This window comes from Lithobates pipiens, unplaced genomic scaffold (genome assembly GCF_037356315.1).
Source record: "Lithobates pipiens isolate NorthernLeopardFrog02 unplaced genomic scaffold, aLitPip1_a1.2 Scaffold_27, whole genome shotgun sequence".
In the NCBI taxonomy this organism is placed as follows: Eukaryota; Metazoa; Chordata; class Amphibia; order Anura; family Ranidae; genus Lithobates; species Lithobates pipiens.
This window is the reverse complement of record NW_027507788.1, coordinates 84,487,643-84,511,777: the sequence shown is the minus strand read 5'-3', so window position 1 is coordinate 84,511,777 and position 24,135 is coordinate 84,487,643. Positions and strand designations below refer to the sequence as shown.

Here is a 24,135-nt window from a genome sequence, read left to right as displayed (position 1 = left end):
ACTTAAAAAACATGTTATTTATTCCTCTTGAAATTGTATCTTAAGCCTCGATTTTCTTCTGGGAGTTGTGTAATGACAGACTGTTTGCCTAAAATCCGACCGTTAGTACGCTCCATCAGACAATTGTTGTCCTACTTTCTGCCACAAATGTTGGATGGCAGGCTAGTAAATTTTCACCAGACAATGATCTGTTGTCAGATTTTCATCTCGTGTGTACACAAGTCCATCACCCAAAAGTCCAAATTACAAACACGCATGCTCGGAATCAATGCTCACGACATTATCAGAAGTTGCCCAAAGGGTGGCGCTACATGATTTATTTAAAGTAGCCACATCACTACAGTGGCAACCATTTCCATAGTCGGTGTGTCTGACTGTTTTTTTCTCACATATTTGCTGAAAAGGAAAGACTGTGGGAATTTGACTAGTTTCTATGGGTAATTTTGTTTTACTCAAGGTTGGTTGGGCTGTTGATGTGTACAATTTGTTACACACCACACTGTAGTTTAGATTGATCTGAACACAACAGTATTGCATGCTATGGGCCCATGCATATAGCTATGTATACAAAAACTAGGAAAACCTTCACAATTGTACATACAGTATTTTATGGTTGTGCAAAAGTTTACGTGAATATCCCGACTGTACACCCTTGAAGGTAGGGAATCTTTACTAGGAACCATAAATTGCTGGGAGGGTGCAACCATGTCTTCATTTGTCTTGATTTATATGTTAGCAAATTATGTTGTTCCCTTGACAATACTCATAAAACCTTCTTTTGTTTGCCTTATTAGTACTCTCACCTTTTTTCCTGAAGAAGCCGGAAAGGCTAAACATGTTAAAAATATAAGCGTGATGAATGAACATGTACCCTCAGTTTGATGATTACATATGGTCGTTCAAAGGTTTTTAATCAATTTTTGTAAACCCAATACATTTTGTACATTTTTAAGAATCTTTGTGTAAATTCAAAATCTATGCACCGGAATTTCCTGTATCCCTTAACTTTGTTCTAAATTTACATGTACATGGCTCTGTAATGGAAATTTGTAAGTTCTGTATATAATTGTATTCTATTTTATATGTGTTCATACTGTGTACATGGTACTAATGTTTTCAGAACATGTTTACATTCTTTCGAGTCCTGATTAGAATTAGCCATGTTACGCCCCTTGTTACTATAAACGTACAATTGTAAAATGAATGTGATACCTACGTAATCATGTGTATAAAACCCTTCAAATGCGTCATAATAAAGAAGAACGGTTATTTGGAAAGATGCTGAGCGTATCTTTTGTGTCTGTTCCCTACGGCAGTAGTTATTATTAATTTGGAACCACTAATCAATATGAGGATAGGAGTTGCCTATCTATAAAATACCTAAGTCACCTCCTATTTGCTCCCACTGCTGTTGCTCATAGCTAACAAGTACATTTCAACAATGTATAGCCATGTGCACATTGGCTGCGCATATGCATGCAATACAGCTGGCCCTCCTGTACCCGGACTTGGGCTCTATCAGTTCATAAGGGGGGTTCAGGCACATGACGAGCAGAAACAGCAGCTGTACTGCCTCATTTCTGAAACAAATCCTCCTGTGGCCTGAGACAGAATAACAAAAAAATCCAGAAAAATTCATTTAAAAAAGTTATGAATTGATTTGTATTTTAATGAGTGAAATAAGTATTTGACCCCTTCGCAAAACATGACTAAGGTTTGGAGACTGGCTAGGCCACTCCAGGACCTTAATGCGCTTCTTGAGCCACTCCTGTGTTGCCTCTGCCATACGTTTTGGGTCATTGTCATGCTGGAATACCCATCCATGACTCATTTTCAAAGGTGGTTCTCACCCAAAATTTGATGGCAAATGGCCCCGTCCATCGTTCCTTTGATGCGGTGAAATTGCCCTGTCCCCTTATCAGTAAAAACACTCCCAAAGAATAATGTTTACACCTCCATGTATGACGGTGGAGATGGTGTTCTTGGGGTCATAGACAGCATTCCTCCTCCTCCAAACACGGTGAGTTGAGTTGATGCCAAAGAGCTCGATTTTGGTCTCATCTGATCATAAAACTTTCATCAAGTTCTCCTCTGAATCATTCAGATGTTCATTAGCAAATTTCAGGCGGGCCTGTACACGTACTTTCTTGAGCAGGGGGACCTTGTGGGCACTGCAGGATTTCAGTCTATCACGGCGTAGTGTATTACCAATTGTTTTCTTGGTGACTATGGTCCCAGCTGCCTTGAAATCATTGATCAGATTCTCCTTTGTAGTTCTGGGCTGATTTATCACCATTCTCATGATCAGTGAAACTCCATGGGGTGAGATCTTGCATGGAGCCCCAGACAGAGGGAGATTAACAGTTACTTTATATTTCTTCCATTTGCGAATAATCACATCAACTGTTGTCTTCCTTTCACTAAGCTTGGCGATGGTCTTGTAGCCCATTCCAGCCTTGTGTAGGTCTACAATCTTGTCCCCGTCATCCTTGGACAGCTCTTTGGTCTTGGCCATGGTGGAGAGATTGGAATCTGATTGATAGATTACTTTTGGGGACAGATGTCTTTTATACAAATGACAAACTGAAATTAGGAGCACTCCCTTTAAGAGAGTGCTCCTAATCTCAGCTTGTTACTTGTATAGAAGACACTTGGAAGCCAGAAATCTTGCTGATAGGGGATCAAATACGTATTCCACTCATTTAAATGCAAATCAGTTCATAACTTTTTTGAGAGGATATTTTGTTTCTGGATTTTTTTGTTGTTATTCTGTCTTTCGCTGTTAAAATAAACCAACCATTAAAATGATAGACTGATCACTTCTTGGCCAATAGGCAAATGTACAAAATCAGAAGGGGATCAAATACTTTTTTCCCCTCACTGTATAAAATAAAAAATGTGTGTACTGGTGCACTGCTATGTTGTGCTATTGAATGCTATGAGACTACAAAACGTACTAAGCGGATCGCTCACACCTATACACACTCTCTAAATGTATATCAATTGCTATTTATGCAGATTTAAAGGGCTCATACTAACACATTAGTGTTTACGAGCCATGCACAGTGCCAACCAAATGCTCTCATAAAGTTAAACCAGTACAAGATTTTAGAGTTTATGATTGCTTGCTGCAGGTTAACAAGGAATAATAACTTTGTATTGAATATGTCCCATATAGTGGCACAGACAGCGATAAGCATCATACAGAGGATCTAACCCTTCCCAGATAGCGATAAGCATCAGGCAGAGGATCTAACCCTTCCCAGCCATGATCAAAACTGAAAGTGTTGGCTGCATTTCTACTTTAAATAAGAGTGCTCCGAATGTGACGCATGAGATGGTGAAGAGAGAGATTCAATTACTGAATCTACATGCACAGGCTAATGGAGTATTTCCATGCTCAGTAAATAATAGGCACTTTTTTGCTAGTATGTGAATTGTTTGCACTCTTTTTTACACAATACTTTATTCCCGTTCATTTAAAAAGTAAAAGGTTATGTCAGAAAGTGCTTAAGAAAAACAAATAAAGCCTGGCTTGTGCAAATTATCTGATACAAATGACTTCGTTTGAAGAAGAGATGAATTTCGAATATATTTTTGACGGCATTGTTGTTTTTATGAATGAGGCTGGATCTTATGTATGTCATCCGGACTAATAGAGGGTAGATTACTGACAATAGCTTTTATACCGTACATGACAATGACAACCGCACACCAGGGGATTTTGGGATGATGAGGAACAACAGGAAATAAATAACTTTCTTAAAGTATCAATAAACCCACATTATAAAAAACTGTGAATAAATGCTGTATTACATGCTGCTCATATTCCCTCACTCACTATGAGATTAGTTTTATGTAGTCTGCAAAAAAAACTGGTTGATCCTGCTGCTCTCTATCGCCACCTTCTGTTCATATCCCCAACACAGCTAGGAATTTTTCAGAGCAGTGTTGTCACTGGCACATGCTCAGATTTCAGTGAGTTTCTGTGACTGTAACACACGTGGGCGTATACACAGTGTCAAATGACAGCCCATTTCCTCCCTCCTCCATGCCCACTAACTAGCTAAGCACAATAAGGGCGGAATATTACTTGTAGATTAATGCTGGCTTCACCACCCTCCCCTCCCTTTCTAAGGGGCGTGACGCCCCCCCCCCCCACCTCCCTCTGGTGCTTCTACTGGCTCGCCTGTGCGATCGTCTAACTGGAGAAGGAATCCGCTGCTGGCGGAAGTTCACCATAGAGAATACTGGTGACCAGATGGTTCTTGGCAGTCTCTATGACTCTTGGAGGCCCGGGCACAACTTTATGATGTCTGGGCCTGGCCGTTGTAAATATTGCCATATGCTCAGCTGGAAAGCCGAGATCGTTTCTTTTTTTATTTTTATCTCCAGCCTGGAGGAGAGATGTGGGGGTCACCCCACATCTCTCCAAAAAGAGGATCTGTCAGGCACTATTCCTATTACAAGGGATGCTTACATTCCTTGTAACAGGAATAAAAGTGATTTTTTAAAGGAAAAGTGTTAAAAATAAAAAAATGAAAATAAATAAATAAATAAAAATTCAAGTGCCCCCGTCCCCGTGCCCACATCATCTTTCACATTATACAAAAAAAATTAGGCTGTTTTTTTTTTCAATTCATGAAAAATGCGTTTGAAAAATTGCTGAGCAAATACCATGTGAGATAAAAAGTTGCAACCCCCTCCATTTTATTCCCTGGGGTCTCTGATAAAAAAAAAAAACACACATATATATATATATATATATATATATATATATATATATATATATATATATATATATATATGTTTGGGGATTCTGAGTGATTTATACATGTAGGAGCGGAGTGCCAGAATTGGCCCAGGTGGAAAGTGGTTAAAACAGTTTATTGATATTGTTTAATTTTTGTTACTCTGTATTCCAAAGGCTGTTTTTTTTAATTTGAACATGTGACCAGCAGCAGAGGACCTTCTCTTCCTGCTTATGTGTCCTTGTAGACAGGCTGGAAAAGATCTGGGTCATGTGACAACTGTATATCAATTAGGAAAAAGGTAATTAGATGTTTTATTTGATTAAAATAATTACAGTGTCATCATCCATATGTAGAAATAGAAGGGACAATGTAAATAAACAATTTGTGTTTAGTATCACTTTAAAGATAATCATACAAAATAGATTTATGGTCTTTAAGTGTCTCCATGGGGTCCTAGGCTTTATAAGGTTAGCATTTGCATGGGAGGTTTGCAGGGCCGTTTTTAAGGCAGGGCAAAAGGGGCAGTTGCCTTGGGCCCTGTCATTGTTGTGGGGCCCAAAGCAGCTGCCTCATACTTGCCAACTATCTCAGTTTAAATTTCCTCGTCTCTTGCTGTGTCCTGATATCTCAGTGTGAAATGCTGATACTAATGCTGCCCAGCTCTACCCTATTGTTTTGTACAGCTAACTCACCTGCAGACCCTGTGTTTACATGTAAATAACCAGCATTCATATGTAAATAGCAGCAGTATTCATATGTAAATAGCTGCATAGATATGTAAGTAAAGGCGGCATCCATACGTATAGCATGACCCCTGGAGTGAGGAGTTGATGTGCTGTAACCTCTAGCAACAGTAATCTGAACAAGCAGAAATCATGTGCTTTAACCTCTAGCAACTAATCAGTGAGCTGTAATGTGTGCTGTAACCTCTAGCAACCAGTCAGAGAGCGGTAATGATACACTGTAACCTCTGGCAACCAATCGCAATAGCTGCCTGATCTGATTCAGTAAACTGATTTTGAGTCTAGGTGCTATTTATTGTATGTCTCAGAGCAGGTGGAGAGCAAAACTGCATGGGGGGGGGGGGGGGCAAGAAAATTTTTGCCCAGGGTCCAATCAATATTAAAGATGGCCCTGGATGTTTGCAGGGGCTTGGGAAGTAATTTGGGCAGTGGAGAGGGATGGAGAAGCAAGTAAATGTAAAAGACTTCCTTTTACACTGCTGGAGGTTAGCATGAAAATGGTTTAAAGTTACGGCATAGTCCTGCAATGTAAAATTGCCAATTGCCAATTTTAAAATAAAAGGAAAAAAAGGCTATCCATTGCAGGTCACTTTTCAGAGGACAGTAAGGATTACCACAAATGTGAAAGAAGTCTTATTCTGCTTTCTAGTGTTGTTGTCTTCAAACTTCTTTATTGTTAGCCTAGTAAAGGGTGACTGTCCCCCTGCTGCCTCCTGGGATACCTACATCACATAGTTGCAGTGGCTAACACAACTCAAAACACCTTAATATTTTGCCCTGCTCCAATTAACAGAATAGCAAATATAAAAATTGAAGCGCCAAACCGCTGTCCTGTAGTCCAGATATAATTTTATGAACAAAGGCGAACGCGTTTCAGGGACCAGAAAACAGCCCTTCATTGGGGCTTGCAATAGGAAACAATGTGAAGTACAATGTATACAAACTAAATATTGGCTAAAAATTGACTAGTATAGTGTGATAATCTGTACAGATCTCCAGATCTCTGGGGCCCCAAGACGTCTATTTAGAGCAGGGGTCTTCAAACTTCCTAAACAAAGGGTCAGTTTACTGTGCTTCTGACTTTAGGGGGCAGGACTGTGGCCAGTGGGAGCAGAAAATGCCCTGGCATTAGTGGGAGTAAACAATGCCCCATCATTGGTATTAGGGGTATTATTAGTACCCTGTCATTGGTGTCAATGGGAGGAACAGTGCCCCACTGTTGGAGTCAATGAGAGGAAAAGTGCACCATCGTTGATGTTAGTGGAATGAATAGAGCACCAAAGTTAGTGTCAGTGGGAGGAATAGTGCCCCAAGGGCCGGACAAAGGCAAGCAAAGGGCCACATTCCGCCCTTGGACCACAGCTTGAAGACCACTGATTTAGAGTATTCTAGTCTGACATAGACCATGAATGAACGGGAAGAAAAATTGTTTTTTTTAGGTGCTGTTATGTGCAGTTTTTAAAAAAGACACTCTTAGGCCGCGTACACACGGGCGGACTGTTCGCCCAACCTTGTCCGCTGAACAGTGTTTGGGCGGACAGTCCGCTCGTGTGTGGGCTTTCAGCGGACAGTTTCAGCGGACAGTTGGACGGACAATGTCTTTCGGAAATTCCGAAAAACTGTCCGCTGAAACTGTGTTTGAGCGAACAGTCCGCCCGTGTGTGGGCTTGTCCGCTGTACTTTCGAAATGAGCGGACTGTTCCCGCTCGGAAAGTCCGCCCATTTCGAGCGGGTGTACAGGTAGGCGGGGCCCGCGAAGGAGACGTCGCGGGCTCCGCCGCCTGGAATGGGCTTAAAGGGGAACCCCAACGCCGAAAAAAATCGGCGTGGGGGTTCCCCCCAAGTCCACACCAGACCCTTGTCCGAGCACGCTACCCGGCCGGCCAGGAAAGGGGGGCGAGCGAGCGCGCCCCCCCTCCTGAGCCGTACCAGGCCGCGTGCCCTCAACATGGGGGGTGCCTTGGGGAAGGGGGGGCCGCGCGGCCCCCCCACCCCAAAGCACCTTGTCCCCATGTTGATGAGGACAAGGGCCTCTTCCCGACAACCCTGGCCGTTGGTTGTCGGGGTCTGCGGGCGGGGGGCTTATCGGAATCCGGGAGCCCCCTTTAAGAAGGGGGCCCCCGGATACCGGCCCCCCACCCTATGTGAATGAGTATGGGGTACAATGTACCCCTACCCATTCACCTGTGAAATAAAGTACAAATAAAAACACAACACAGGGGGAAAAAATATTTTATTGCACAGCCGGGGGTCTTCCGTCTTCGGGGGTCTTCTCGCCGGACTCCTCCGCTATGTGTGTGTAGCTCTTTTGCCAGCGGAGGAGTCCGGCTTTCTTCCTCCCCGCCGCCGGCCTCTTCTCCCGACTTCGGGGGTCTTGTCCCCCTCTTCGGTTCTTCTGCCGGGCCACCGCGCCTGGTCCGGTGGCCCGGTCTTCTGTCGCCGTCTTCCGTTCTTCTGTCGCCGCCTTCGGTTCTTCTGCCGGGCCACCGCGCCTTCTTGTAGCTCTTTTACAGGCGGTGGCCCGGTCTTCTGTCGCCGTCGCCGCCTTCCGTTCGTGTTCTTCTTCTTGTTCTCCTTGTTCTTCTCCAGGCGATGTTGACACGTCGCTCCCTCCGGCCGGAATGCCAGAGCCGCCCTGCGCTGTGACTTATATAGTGACAATGGGGCGGGGTCACATGGTATATGTCACATGGGTTGATGTCACATGGTGACCCCGCCCCCTTACGATGTCATAGTCCCCATGTGACATCAACCCATGTGACCAACCCATGTGACATATACCATGTGACCCCGCCCCATTGTCACTATATAAGTGACCGCACAGCGCGTCCCCGGCATTCCGGCCGGAGAGCTCGTCGAGTCAACATCTCCAGGAGAAGAACAAGAAGAAGAACACGAACGGAAGGCGGCGACGGCGACAGAAGACCGGGCCACCGCCTGTAAAAGAGCTACAAGAAGGCGCGGTGGCCCGGCAGAAGAACCGAAGGCGGCGACAGAAGAACGGAAGACGGCGACAGAAGACCGGGCCACCGGACCAGGCGCGGTGGCCCGGCAGAAGAACCGAAGAGGGGGACAAGACCCCCGAAGTCGGGAGAAGAGGCCGGCGGCGGGGAGGAAGAAAGCCGGACTCCTCCGCTGGCAAAAGAGCTACACACACATAGCGGAGGAGTCCGGCGAGAAGACCCCCGAAGACGGAAGACCCCCGGCTGTGCAATAAAATATTTTTTCCCCCTGTGTTGTGTTTTTATTTGTACTTTATTTCACAGGTGAATGGGTAGGGGTACATTGTACCCCATACTCATTCACATAGGGTGGGGGGCCGGTATCCGGGGGCCCCCTTCTTAAAGGGGGCTCCCGGATTCCGATAAGCCCCCCGCCCGCAGACCCCGACAACCAACGGCCAGGGTTGTCGGGAAGAGGCCCTTGTCCTCATCAACATGGGGACAAGGTGCTTTGGGGTGGGGGGGCCGCGCGGCCCCCCCTTCCCCAAGGCACCCCCCATGTTGAGGGCACGCGGCCTGGTACGGCTCAGGAGGGGGGGGCGCGCTCGCTCGCCCCCCTTTCCTGGCCGGCCGGGTAGCGTGCTCGGACAAGGGTCTGGTGTGGACTTGGGGGGAACCCCCACGCCGATTTTTTTCGGCGTTGGGGTTCCCCTTTAAGCCCATTCCAGGCGGCGGAGCCCGCGACGTCTCCTTCGCGGGCCCCGCCTACCTGTACACGCGCTCGAAATGGGCGGATTTGCCTCCTCCTTACGTGGGCGAGTCCGTTCATTTCAAAAGTTGAGCGAACTGTTTGCCCAACCTTGTTCGTCAAACAGTCCGCTCGTGTGTGGGCAAGTCCGCTCATGCAAATTTTGAGCGGACTGTTTGACAAACTGTTTGCCGAACAAGGTTGGGCGAACAGTCCGCGCGTGTGTACGCGGCCTCAAAGGCAAACTAATATATATTACATATATATCTATATAGATACAGTACATATAAGTGCAATATGCACATTCAAGACATAGATATATATTTTATAAGTATTTATATACACATATAGAAATCTGGAAAATGTACCTTTTCCCCCAAGAATAGAAAACATCAGTTGTGTGCAGCAAAGAAAGTGTTAGTATTAGTTTAGAAAGGGTCAACTCTGTAAATAGAAATATTTTTGGGCCAAATGAATATGTGATTAAAATATAAAATCTGGAACTCTCATACATCAGTTGTATCCAGGTAATAAGTTGGAAGCCTCATCTTCAGATGAGGTCACCTCTGGTGAGAGTGGTTAAGCTGTGCAATGCCCTGTCCCATCAGGTAGTAATGGAAAATCAATAAAGGAACTTAAGAAAGGAATGACTGATATCTACAGTTACAAAGCGTTGGATGAATGTAAATATTTGGATCCAGGGAATTCATCTACCTATGTTTATGGGGTAAGGAAGGTGCTTTTTCCTCCACAGGGCTAAACTGACCACAGTTGCTGCAAGATGGAGATAAGGAGGGGGTAGTTCTGCCTTTTTTGTCTTTTTTCAGGACCAAGAATTTGATCTTGATGGACCTGGGTCTTTTTCAACATAAAAAGCTAGGTAAACAAAATGTTAATCTGGCCTGACTTACTGTTTATCATCTTAATATACCTGATCTGTGCACTTAAAGGCAGATATTTGGTCAAAATGGCCAGAATTGTTTATCTCAATTATTCTTCTCTGCTGCTCCTGTGTACCGCAAATAGCATATCAACACTAACAATGGATTTATTTTATTTGGTCCGTTTTAGTTTATTAAATAAACAAATACACTAATTGTATTATATCTGTAAATACCTTTAAATCTCACCAGAGAAGAAAGCTGATAACACCCTGCACTCTGCCCATGCTGCGGTCTCATCAGTTGCACTGTCCCCAGTTATCTCTAAGGACAATATGGTTACATAGTTAGTAAGGTTGAATAAAGACACCAGTCCATCCAGTTCAACCTGAGTGAGTGTCTACAATTGTCCCTATCCCTGTACATTGTACACTCACATCGGCCCCTACCCTCAAGGAGCCGACAATCCAAGGTCCCCATTCATATACTAGGACCAATTTTGGACAGAAGCCAATTAACCTACCGGCATGTCTTTGGAGTGTGAGAGGAAACTGGAGGAAACCCACACAGGCACAGGGAGAACATGCAAACTCCAGACAGGTGGTGTTGTGGTTGGGATTCAAACTTCTTACTGCTAGGTGAGAGTGCTAACCACTACACCACTGTGCCGCCCTATAGAACCCCTCCCCTCTGTATTATGGTTCTTTAGCCCTGTTCTGGGGTCACAATGCTGCAATGATACAGTATGTGAGGTAACATTGGTGCCCTAGGATAGGAAATGTGTTAATGGCAGAAACACCAAATGAGAAGATTAATAGAAGAAAAGAAAACTAATGCAGAACAAATCCCCTGCAGAGTCAGAGCTAGACACAGAACCTCTCCCCTCCACCAAATCCCCTCTCCCAGCACATATTCTTTCCACCACAATCACCCTCCAGCACAAATCCCCCCCCCCCCCCCACCCAATCCATAAGCACATGGCCCATTTACACCCACTGTGTCTTCTCTAATCAGCAGGGGATCATGTTCAGATCCTCTGCCGAATCAGGACCAAACCTCTCCTTTCCACCAAATCCCCTCTCCTAGCGCATATTCTTTCCCCCAAAATCACCCTCCAGCACAAACCCCTCCCACCCAATCCATCAGCAAAGGGTCCATTTACACTCACTATGTCCACTCTGATCAGCAGGGGATCATGTGCAGATCCTCTGCTGAATCAGAACTAAATCTCTCCCTTCCACCACATCCCCCCTCCCAGCACAAATCCAACCCCTCCACCCCCAATCCTGTAAATCCATGTCCATTCTGTTATGCCCTCCTAGAGCTTAGCAGACCCAAGTTAGGTCTATGGGCAGGCAAATGTAATCAGACGTGCATCCGTTTACATCCAACTACCTTCAATCCATCACGTTTATGTTCAAAAAAGGATGCAAGCCTTTTCCATTTTGGGGGGGGCTAGACTACCTCAGAGGTAGTTGGATTTGCCTGCCTGTGGACTAACATTGACCTGCCATTCAGATCTGCCTGAACAACTAACGGGCAGATCTGAAAGGAACGGCTGTGTGAAAGGGCCCTAAGGTTTAGAACTTTACATCCTGCTAGTTTGATGTCATCCCTCTGTGTTCTTGATCTCCCTACTGAATGCTGAATTATTAAAACTTGAACCAAATACACTGAACTGCCCTGCTGAACCTCTTTACCACCTTTTTAAGATTTCAGTAATCTGCCCCCTTTCCCTTCTTTCTTAATTTGTCTTATCAGTATTTTGTTGCCATCTCAAGACTCTTCCTTATCAATATCTTGTTGAGAGAAAGACATATATTGCCATCTATCTTCTTTAAATTCAGTTTGGCTGGCTTTCATGCTGACCCTCTTCTCTTGCTTCAATAATTTGAGTCACTGACCTGGAACAAGTATGTTTCCTTTGACTTATTTAATCGTCATAGTTGTTCTGGGTCCTGGCATGACAGCCAAGCAAATATCATCATCAGAAGAATGTTGGAAATGGCTGCCTCCTTTTCTTTTTCATGACAGGTTTACTTTAATGCAATAGCTAACATAAAATATGCATTACGTTTACAACAGTATAATGCATGTCCCTGAATTTTCTGTCTTTCTATCTATATCTATATATTTACAGCAGCCTTTCTAAGCCATGGTTTCATGGAACCGTAGGGTTTCTCCAGAGGTTGTTAGGGGTACCTTGAACAACAAGCAATTTCTACGTCTCAGATAAGCAACCAATGACCACAATAATATTTTTAAATATCTGTAAGTGGGGATTCTTCCCACTGATCACAAATGTAAAGAGCATTTGGGACTGGAGAGATTGTTTTCAGGTTCCTACATGTTAAAAAGACTGATTTACCATATCTATCTGTTAATTTCTATAGTGCCATAAATCATCTTGCTTATTATTACTATTTATAACAATATTAATCTTGACATACATACACATAATATTGAACTCGGTCATGTTTCATAGTCAGACTGAAAAAAGACACAAGTCCGTCTAGTTCAACCAATAGAAAAAACAATTACATAGAAAACCTTCATATACAGAACCTTATACCCACAGTTGGTCCAGAGGAAGCCAAAAACGCACAATCTAACTTTCTCCTTCCTGATCCCCTGTTGTGTCTGTGTCCCTTCCTTCATTGCAAGGGAACTGAGCATTTATTCCTGGAATTCTGCTTAAGAACAGCTAACAAAGTTGACTCTACACAGGAAATACGATTTAATTGTCTACAAGTGTGGGTGTCAGTAGGAGGTATTTGGACACTCAGGCTGGGTTCACACTGATACGACACGACTGTCGTACGACTGTCATCCTACTTTGCCCTCCTACATCGGTCCTACTTTGGTCCTACTTCCATCCGACTTGAACGAACAATATAAGATTTTGCTCCTACTTTGAGAGTGCGACTTGTCCTTTGACCAATCAAAACAATCCCAGTGTGACATAAATTCTTAATACTGCTGTAATCACCATGTCGGATGTCACAAGTTGGATGGTTAGGACAAGGATCCTACTTTGATCCGACTTCAATAATATTCAATGGGCTGAAGTAGAATCAAAGTTGGACCAAAGTAGTGCAGGAACCTTTTTCAAAGTCGGACCAGTTAAGACGGCCCTCATAGGGAACCATTGATTTGCACACATCATGTGACATGAGCTCCCAATGTCGAAGCGTTTGTCGTACCAGTGTGAACCCAGCCTAAAAGTTTGCTTTCACAGATATAAAATGTCACTTGACCTCTGGAAAATGTACCCTTCTTCATGACCAGGTCATTTTTTGAGATGCGTCACTGCGTTACAAATGCGCAGTTATGCAACACTGTACCCAAATAAAATTTATGTAATTTTCTTACCACAAATAGAGCTTTTTTTTGGTGGTATTTGAGCACCACTACGTTTTTATTTTTTGTGCTATAAACAAAAAAAGGCCCACAATTTAAAATAAAAAAAACAATAATTTTTACTTTCTGCTCTAAAACACATCCAATAAAAAAATGTAAAAAATCGAATGTCTTCATAAATTTAGGCCAATATGTATTCTGCTACATGTCTTTGGTAAAAAAAAAATCCCAATAAGCGTATATTAATCGGACAGTAAATAAAGTTAGAATAATTTTTATGTTTGTTTCGCACATGTGCGCAAATGCGCACAAGGGCTTTACAGTCTTCACATTTTTTCTGCCAGGAATATTTGAGGGTCATACATCAGTTTGTGTGCAAGAGGCCGGATACTTCTACTATTAAGATTATTTTTAATAATAATAATAATGATAATATTAATAACAGTAATAATAATAGTAAGAACAACTTAAACCAGGCATGGTAGTCAATGAACATTTTTATCCTTGAATTTCAAGGAACAAAAAGTGAATACGTGAATTGGAAAAAAGTTTTTTTGTCTTTTTTTCTGAACTCCTCTAGTAATGCTACAAAATCACCAGGACTATTGACATTACAAAATCTACTATCCATATGACCTATGTTGGTGAATACAGTAATAAGGACCCCTGTGGCCCCTGAACAATATCGCCAAGCTTCACTTGCGCTGTGGCATATGTGCTCATCATACTGCAGGTCTGTGTACGCTATGTATAATTTATTGCACAAGTAACAATATGAATAAAAGATATTCAGGAGGAGCTGCATAAAAACTCCATCTCTATTCACAATCAATACCGCTGTTTTGGATAAATTCCTAGAGGCTGTTACAATTCCTGGAGGCAATTTTCTCCCACTGGTTTTTATCCAATGAGGCAGAGACAGCCTAATATCCTGTATCCAGGAATACTGCAAACAAAAATGGGAACATTTTCTTGACATTATCATAGCTACACTTTGCATTGCATCCTGCTCCTCTAATGCTCGGGTAATTAAAATGTGCTGCATGCTTCTGCAGAATATTGCAGCCATGCAAATAATACATCCACAAAAATAAAGAGAAGGCTTCATGCACATGGATGCCTTTAAGCAGCTGACGTAAATTGTAGGCTTATGTCTGAACCCAGGAGAAACAGCTGCAGCATACAGCTGCCCATAGTAATGAATGGCCGTAGGCTAGCTATATGCAGCTTGCATAAACTCACGCATGCGCACAGACTTTAGTCCTTGGGCGCACAACAGCTGCAATTATTTGCAGTATTAGGCCTCTTGTACACAGATGCTGAAGTGCAACTTTTGTGCATCCAAGGACCTTTTCGCCCATGTACAGTACCTGCACGGAGAGCACAATCTAAGTGTAGTAAATTAATGTATTTATTGGAAAAGACAAGTTGGCAACTCACATGTAAACAGTTAAAAATCACTTGTCATCAAAGTTTGGCCTGATGTGGTAGAGGTCTCAGTGAGATGGGGTATCAGATTCCAGTCTGGGATATTGTACACAGGGCTTCCCACTGAGTATGCCTGGAAACTGAGAAGACACCCGAGGGCGCCAAACTAGGTGCAGCATAGGAAGAAGTAATAGACTCACACATAAATGGTAACTCACATGAATGTTGAAAAATGGTGCATATTATTAGGGGTTGGCCCCTGCCTCCTGCACAGGACTGATGTGGAGCTGAGATCTCTGGATTAGGCAGTACACTTTGCATGCATAGCAGTGTCATGGACTGGATTCCTGATAATAAATGCCATTTTTTCTAGTACATTGAGTTGCAAAAATAAATTTAAAAAATAGTGCCGCACTATGCACTGTTATGCCGCATACACACGATCGGAATTCTCATCGGAAGAAGCTCTGATGGTTTTCCCGATGGAATTCTGATGGAATTCCGCTCAAGTTGTCTTGCTTACACATGGTCACACCACATTCCGATCGTTTAGAACGCGGCGACGTACAACGCGTACGACGGGACTAGAAAAAGGAAGTTTAATAGCCAGTAGCCAATAGCTTCTGTCTTGTAGTTGAATCTGAGCATGCGTGATTTTTGGCGTGTCGGAAGTGCATACACATGATCGGAATTTCCGATAGAAAGTTTGTCTGTCTAGAAAATTGAGAATATGCTATCAATTTTTGGCTGGCGGAAATTCGGACAGCTATATTCCGATGGAGCATACACACAGTCGCATTTTCCGATGAAAAGCTCTCATCGGTCTTTTTCTGGCCGGAATTCCGATTGTGTATTACAAAGATTCCAAAACTATATAAACAAAACAAAAAAACTATTATAAATGTTAAAGTGAATATTGCATAATAGTGCATAAAGTGCTAAAGGTGCATATATCATAAAGCAATAATATTTATCCTTCCAGTGAATCAATAAAACAAACATGTCCATTCAGAATATACTATATAATTTTGTGCTTATGATATATTCAGCTTTAGCGCATTTATAATAATTTATACATTTATAATAGTCATCTATTTCACAGTTATTAATGTTTTGTTCATGTAGTTTTGAAATCTTTGTAGCGTGGCGTAGCGTGGCTTTACCAGCACTTCAGCGCCCCTGCCCATTGATTTCAATGGGCAGGGGCGCTGTAGGAGCAGTGTATACACCGCTCCTAAGTGCCTCAAAGATGGACTTTTTTGGCGTCCTGCCAGCACACCGCTCTTTACAGGTGCTATTTTTAGCGCTATAGCCCCTGTACGGCACCTCAGTGTGAAAGCAGCCAAATAGTACAGATATTAAGATTTATTGTGGTAGCTTGCGACACATTTTTAAGTTTATACATTGAGTTGCAATGTATAAATGAGTCTACTGCTTCTTCCTACTCTACACTTAGTTTGGCGTCCTCTGGCTTCTTCTCAGTTTCAAGGCATACCCAGCCGGCATACCCGGACTGGACCCTGGTACCTCGCCTAATCGAGGTCTCCACCACATCAGGCCAAATTTTAAAGGCAAGTGATTTTTAGCTGTTTACATGTGAGTTGGCCATTTGTGTTTTCCACAATAAATATGTTAATTTACTACGCTTAGATTGCGCCCCCTGCTGTCCTGTACTTATCTGTTACTTATAGAGAATTCTTCAGTCTCCTAGAGGGACTGCACAGAGTGTCCTGAGACCAGCAAGAACTAACTATGGATGCCCCAATAAGGACATTATGAATATATATGCACCTTTAGCACATTTAAAATAGTTATCTAATTCACAGTTATTATTATTTTTTTGTTCATGTAGTTTTGGAATCTTTGTAAGTGTATAGCGTGGCACTATTTTTTAAATTTATTTTTGTAAAGCACAGAAATATGGGATTGTGATCAGTGCCAGCAGCAAAACGAGACGAAGGCTACTTTCAGACTGGGGCGTTGGGGGGCATCGGCGGTAAAGCGCCGCTATTAGCTATTTACACTATACTTTTGCCCCATATGAATTATTATCTCTAAATTGGCCTTAACATATGTGTAAATGTATGTGAGATAGGGACCTTAGATTGTAAGCTCCTTGATGGAAGGGACTGATGTGAATGTAAAATATGTAACGTGCTGTGTAAAGTGACGTCACTCTATAAATACCTATAGATTAAATGATAACTGCTTGCCTGTAAAAATCATACAAATCCTTTTAGCAGTTCTCTTTTTTTTTAAAAAAAGCCTTAAATTCAGCTTTTTCCACCCGCAGCATGCCATAGACTTTAGCAGGCAATGATACGGGTTGCTGTAGCCCTCCCTCCCAGGCGCAATAAAATGCAGCGAGGGACACACTGCAACTAGGAGATGCCTTGTGCAAATGGTGAATTATTTGCATTGGCAATTTTAATAAAATTATAAACTGGCAACAATCATGAGTGCTCTTCTTTTTCTCATGCCCACCTGGGCTGTAAATGGTTAAAAGAGAACATATAGAGCACCTTTACCACTATGAAGGATGAAGAGTTTGATCATATCCCAGAATATCACTGCTACCCGTGTTGTATGATCTCCTCTAGAAATCTGGAAAAAGCAGCATAGTGGGGTTGATTTATTAAAACTGGCAAGTGCAAAATCTATTGCAGCATTGCATAGAAGCCAACCAGCTTCCAAACTTAATTGAACAAGCTGAAGTTAGAAGCTGATTGGCTACCATGCACAGCTGCACCAGATTTTGCACTCTCCATTTTTAGTACATAAACCCCAGTGTGCCTTGTCAAATGGTGGTGGAGGCACCTATGTCCTTTAAAGTTTCAGGTAAAAGTGGATCTACACATGGGAGATCATGCTAACTGCAGATTTCTTTTGACTTGGACTGTTTAAGTATTTGTAAACAATTTTTCCTTATTTACTTCCTTTTGGCCTATTAAATATGCCACTGAAAGTTTTTATTGCAGCTGTTGGAAATACAAATAGCTGTTCATCAACAAATACTCTCTGCATCCGGGGCGTTATCGGTTAGTACTGTTTCATGCTATTTCCATGGACTACAAACCACCTCCCCTTTAAATTGCAAGTGTTCATTCAGCATACAAGTGTGAATGTGTTACCATTTATTACTGATGACCCCCCGAATGACCCCCCCAAAAATGACAAGCAACAAGTATGCTTTTGCTTGTGGCAAAAGCATACAAATATGTGTGATTAAAATCCATGCAGCGCTCAACACTTGAGCCTGTTTTGTCACGTGTAGGACAGCCCAATTAAATAAATGGGCTGCCTAGATGCAATGCACCAAAAACACACAAAAAAAGCACAAAAACGCAATGCTCAATGTCATCCTATACAAATGTGAATGCATGACATTGGAGAAGAGAGGGAGATGTTATGTAGCCCTAACACCCTCTCTGTTCTAGGACGACAACATAATATTAGTACAGTTGTCACCCTAGGATAGGAAGTGAATAAATGCCAGGACTACCAGGTGAAATAAAGGGGAAAAATGTGAAAACGAATGCAGACATCACACCTAAGGACTAATACACTGCAACACTAGAAAAGTTTGTTTTGCAATACTAGAAAATGTTGTTTTTAAGTTTAGATATTCTTTAGCACCTATTCATACTAAATGCAGCTTTTAAATTGCACTACATCAGCGCAATTTCAAAGCTGCTGGTCAGTGTGATTTCATGTGCGGCTTGCCGACATCTGTGGGATTTCATACATAGATGTCAATGCAAGTCGCACATGAAATCGCCAAAATTAGTGCAGGAACCTTTTTCAAATCGGTGTAAGTTGTAGTCGCACCGATCTGAACAGTTGCATAGGCTCAAATAGGGAGCCACTTGTCATGCAATTTTGAACTGTCAAATCGCATGACAAGATGAACCGGTGTGAACTAGGGCTTAGCTTTTCAATGACCATGGAATTAAGTTGGCAATTGAGGCAGACCTTTCACCATTTATGTTGCCTGTGTCTGGGTCAGATAAAACGTGTCCAGAGATGGGCAACAAAAATGGATAAAACATATCAGGAAAGGTACTTAAATCATACAGTCTTTAGGAAAGCAGAGAAGGGGGAGACATGACTGAAACCCTTGTGAATAGGGTTCATGAAAGGCAGAATTTATATTATTAAGTCAAGAACAAGAACACAAGGATATCAACTCAAACTAGCAGGAGGAAAGTTCAAAGCGAATCTTAGAAAGTTTTACTGAAGTAGTTAATACTTGAAATAGCCTTCCAGCAGAGGTAGTGAGTCAGATAACACTAAATGGTTTAAAACATGATTGGAACAAACATAAATCTATACTTAAAACTTTCATCGATACATAAAAAATACCTAAAATCATTCATTTTTACAAAAAAAAAATCCCCCAAATAAAATTCATTTAAAAAATGTCATTTAAAAAAATGGGGCTAAATGGATAGACCACTTGGTATTTTTTTCTGCAGACATCTTCTATGTTTCTATTTTACTAGCACACTGGCTTAGTGGTTGGTACTCCTGCTTTGCAGCACTGGGGTCCTTAGTTTGAATCCCAATCAGGACATTACCTGCATGGTGTAGAGTGGACTAACATTGGCGTGCGGAATGCAGACTGAATAGTATTAACCCTTTCTGTGAAATATCTACTAGTATATGAATATGTTTGACTTTTTTTGTATATTTGTGATCCCGGTACCGCTTGGTAATTCCAAGGCTGGCTAGCTGCTCTTTTTACTATCCAATAAGAGGAGTGCAGTGATTTCTACTTGTACATTCATGGCTCTTTCTGAAGTGGGTTATGTCATGTAAATGGTAACAAACCAGTTCATGTCTTGTGGCATTACAATAAAATGTTTGGCGTCTACAGAAGCTGCTTTAACCACTGCTGCTTTGGATAGAGCCTTAGATGTATCAGCGTTCCCCTCTAGTTTGTTTAAAGCTGACAGGAGCAGAATGAGAGGCGCTGAGCTCTAGGGCTACTATGGATGGCCTTAAAAGGAGCGGTGTATGCAGAGCTTGGAAAATGTAGCACTGCAGTTAACGCTTCAGCACCGCGGACAGCTCACAGACGCATTGCTGAACAGCAGCTCACTAACACAGGGGATCCAGGACAGATGGGGCATGTCTCCAATGACACATACAGCCATTGACTTGACTTGGCCCCAATCAATTGATGGTGCATGGACCCTATCCTGCTGCTTTGTAATACACCACAAATAGGCTATCATTAAAACAAAGCCATGGGACCTTATTTCACAGGGGGTAACAAAGAAAGCAACACAAGTGCTAATAAAGATGCTTCCATTATAAGAGTGTAATATACCGTACATAGAACTGTATTTGTATATTATGCAATATCTATCTATATAGAGAGAGAGAGAGAGAGAGAGAGAGAGAGAGAGAGATCTATATATATATAGATATCTCTCTCTATATAGATAGATAGATAGATAGATAGATAGATAGATAGATAGATAGATAGATAGATAGATAGATAGATAGATAGATAGATAGATAGATTATATCATAATACACAAGTATTTCTCTGCACAGTGCACATGATAATGGATCAATTAGAAATAGATTTCTAATATTTTACTAAATTATATATATATATATATATATATATATATATATATATCTATATATATATATATATATATATATATATATATATAGATATATATATGTATATATATATATATATATATATATATATATATATATATAGATATATATATATATAGATATATATATATACATATATACATATAATTTGGAAGCATCTTTATTAAAAGATGTATCTTGTACTTCTTATATACTGTATATATATATATATATATATATATATATATATATGTGTGTTTGTGTTTATGTATATATATATATATATATATATATATATATATATATATAAACACACACACCGCTCATTCTGTAGGGCATTACGATGATCTATTATGATATGCAGAGTAGGATCTATGTATTATGATGCTATATAATATATATATATATATATATATATATATATATATATATATATATATATATATATATACAAAATACACACACAGGCTTATTCAGTAAGCCATCACAAAGCTCCATTACGATGTGTAGAGGAAGCCATGGTAACCAACCACATTTCATCTTAGAGTTAGGTAGTAAGATCAGTGAAAGCTGATTGCTGATTGGTTGATATGGGTTAATACACTGTATATCTGCACTGCTATTTCCTCTTCCCTTCCAATCCATTCATTCACAGCACTTTCCTTTACAATACATCATTATAAAGAAAACACCATTGTGTTGTGTAGTCTGTGGGAAAGCTATTCAACTAAACAGTCATTGACTGGTATATTTTTAAATGCGTTTTTAATTTCCTTTTCCTGATAATTATTTAAGCCTAGCGCCGTAGACCTTAATCATTTTATGGTTTACAGTACAAGACAATGGGTAATTAAACTGACAGGAGAAAGAGAATGAGAGAGAGAGAGAGAGAGAGAGAGAGAGAGAGGGGAATAAGAAAGAGTAAGGCAGAGAGAGAGAGAGAGGGGAATAAGAAAGAGTAAGGCAGAGAGAGAGAGAGAGGGAGAAGAGGGAAAATAGAGATGGGAGAGAGAGAGACAAAGAGAAAAAGAGATGAGTGAGAAATAAGAAGAGAGATGCTAGAATGAGAGGAAGAGAGAGGAGGAAAGAGAGAAAAGGAGAAAAGAGATGTTAGGGAAAGAAAGAGATATGAGAGAGAAGAGTAAATGGGAGATGGGATAGTGAGAGAAAGGGAGATTGAAGAAGAAGAAGAGAGATGAGAGTGTGTATGTAAAAAGATAGATGAAATAGATAAATAGAGAGAGAGAGGGAACGCAATGAAGAGTGAGCTATAGAGAGAAGGAGAAGACAGAGAGAGTGAGAGGGGGAGGTGGGGGCAGGGTGAATCTGCAGAGTTAGCTGAAATTCTTGCTGCAGTTTCCCACTTCTTTGACAGACGAGCGCCCTCTACTGGTCACAGTACATTCTACATTGGCATTGTGTTGCTTTTTTTTTTTCTTGTACTGTAACAATACTTAACATAAATACACACACACCACTGTTGTGATCACCAATGCGATCACTATCCGACCTCTACAGTGCTATGACAGATCGAATGTGCTATATACATCTATAGATGAGCTTTCCTATCAACAGCTAGCTGCAAACTCTGCCAAACCTCACAATAAAAGTATTGTTTTCTAGCTGGAGCTCCAACTTTCTCATGTCTATATGACAATAGGGTCAATGGAATGCTAAGTAAGCAGACCTAGAATAACAGAACATTGCTTTTTCTTCTTGCGGTTGGTTGATCAGATTAGGCCAGTCCTTTAAATGTCCAGCTCTTTGTTAAAAAGGCCAGCCTCTAGACAGCACACTGCACAAATCTAATTGTCCTAGAGAAATAAAGTGATGTTCCACTTGTACCACCAGATCTCCTAGGAAAGCTGAGATTTATACACTCCTAGGATACAGGAGCATCTTTCCTATCAGGGATGTATTGATATCAGGTCACTTTGCATGCTGAGTATTTAATGTCACCCTCTGGAATGCTGGATGGACAACAACTTCATTGCCATCCTGTTCAAAACAAATCCAATGTTTGCATATCTCAGGAAAGTCTTTGCAGTGTGCCCTTGTAAGCAGGCATCTCTCAGATTGGACTTCATTGTGACTTTCCAAGCTTTGCTGTGCTCCCCCTGCACTGCAGTCCTCCAGCCTGCCCTCCCCCCTACTTACACTCTACTTTACTGCTGCAGCTCCTGCACATTTTACATCCGACTAGGCTTTCACCTTCACTTCTGCAATTACCCAGAGAATGCATGCACCACTACACCCCAGCATACTAATCAGTCTTCCTTTGAAACGTTCATGCATTGCGCATACTGGAGTTACAAGAGCGTTGTGATCTCTATAATCTGAATAAGATTAATTAGGAAACTTTGATTCTGCAGAGCACATCAAGAGGGCGCCCTCTGGTGGAGCATGTAATGAAGCGCATCCTAGAGACATTATGGAGCGCATAATAGTAACTAACTGTATGCGAGTTCACATGGACCTGAGCATGCCTTTGCAACTGCATCTAGTTGTATTTATGTTTTCTTTTCAAACTTCAACTTCAAGGTTACTGTCTATCTATCTACCTATCTACCTATCTATCTATCTCATCCTATTTTCTAAAACAATAGTATTACAGTAGCATCCTGTTTATACTTTATACAGATATAATAATATATTTTAGTATGTATAAATATTTCACAATTTGTCATTATTATCTGTCAATCCATCCATATCTATTTATCTCCTTATACCTATTATATCAAGTATGAGTCTACAGTATCTAACACACTTATTATAATGTATATGTATTTATGTGTATGTATATATGTATCATCTTACACGTTATAATAATGTATATCTATCTATCTATCTATCTATCTATCTATCTATCTATCTATCTATCTATCTATGTGTCTACCTATCTATCTATTTATCTATGAATATCTCTCTAGAGGATCCATAACTGTATCACAATTCATCATTATCTATCTATCTATCTATCTATCTATCTATCTATCTATCTATCTATCTATCTATCTATCTATTAGTATATATAACTATATCACAATGCATTAATATATCAATTCATTCATATATACTGTTATATTATCTATAACGGTATCACCATTTATTATTATCTATCTTCGTATCTATAACTATATCAATAATCATTAAGTTCTGACAATCCATCCATATCTATTTGTTAGAATATGTAGAACTGTATCACAATTCATATGTACTGTATCACAATATCTATCTATCTATCTATCTATCTATCTATCTATCTATCTATCTATCTATCTATGTATCTATGTATGTATCTATCTATCTATCTATCTATCTATCTATCTATCTATCTATCTATCTATCTATCTATCTATCTATCTATCTATCAATATCTCTCTATAGGGTCCATAACTGTATCACAATTCATATCTATCTATAACTGTATCACAATTCATCATTATTATCAGTGAGTCCTTTCATATCTATCTAATCGTATATACAACTATATCACAATGCACTAATATATCAATTCATTCATATCTAACGTTATAATATCTATAACTGTATCACCATTTATTATTATCTATCTATGTATCTATAACTATAACAATAATCATTAAGTTCTGTGAATACATCCATATCTATGTATTATAATATGTAGAACTGTATCACAATTCA

General features: G+C 40.8%; 1 protein-coding gene across 6 annotated transcripts in view; it reads right to left on the bottom strand.

Annotated features, from left to right (window-relative positions):
* Window positions 1-24,135, bottom strand: part of LOC143933949 (voltage-gated potassium channel KCNC1-like) — a 222,705-nt gene that overhangs the window by 189,997 nt on the left and 8,573 nt on the right. The window lies entirely within an intron of this gene.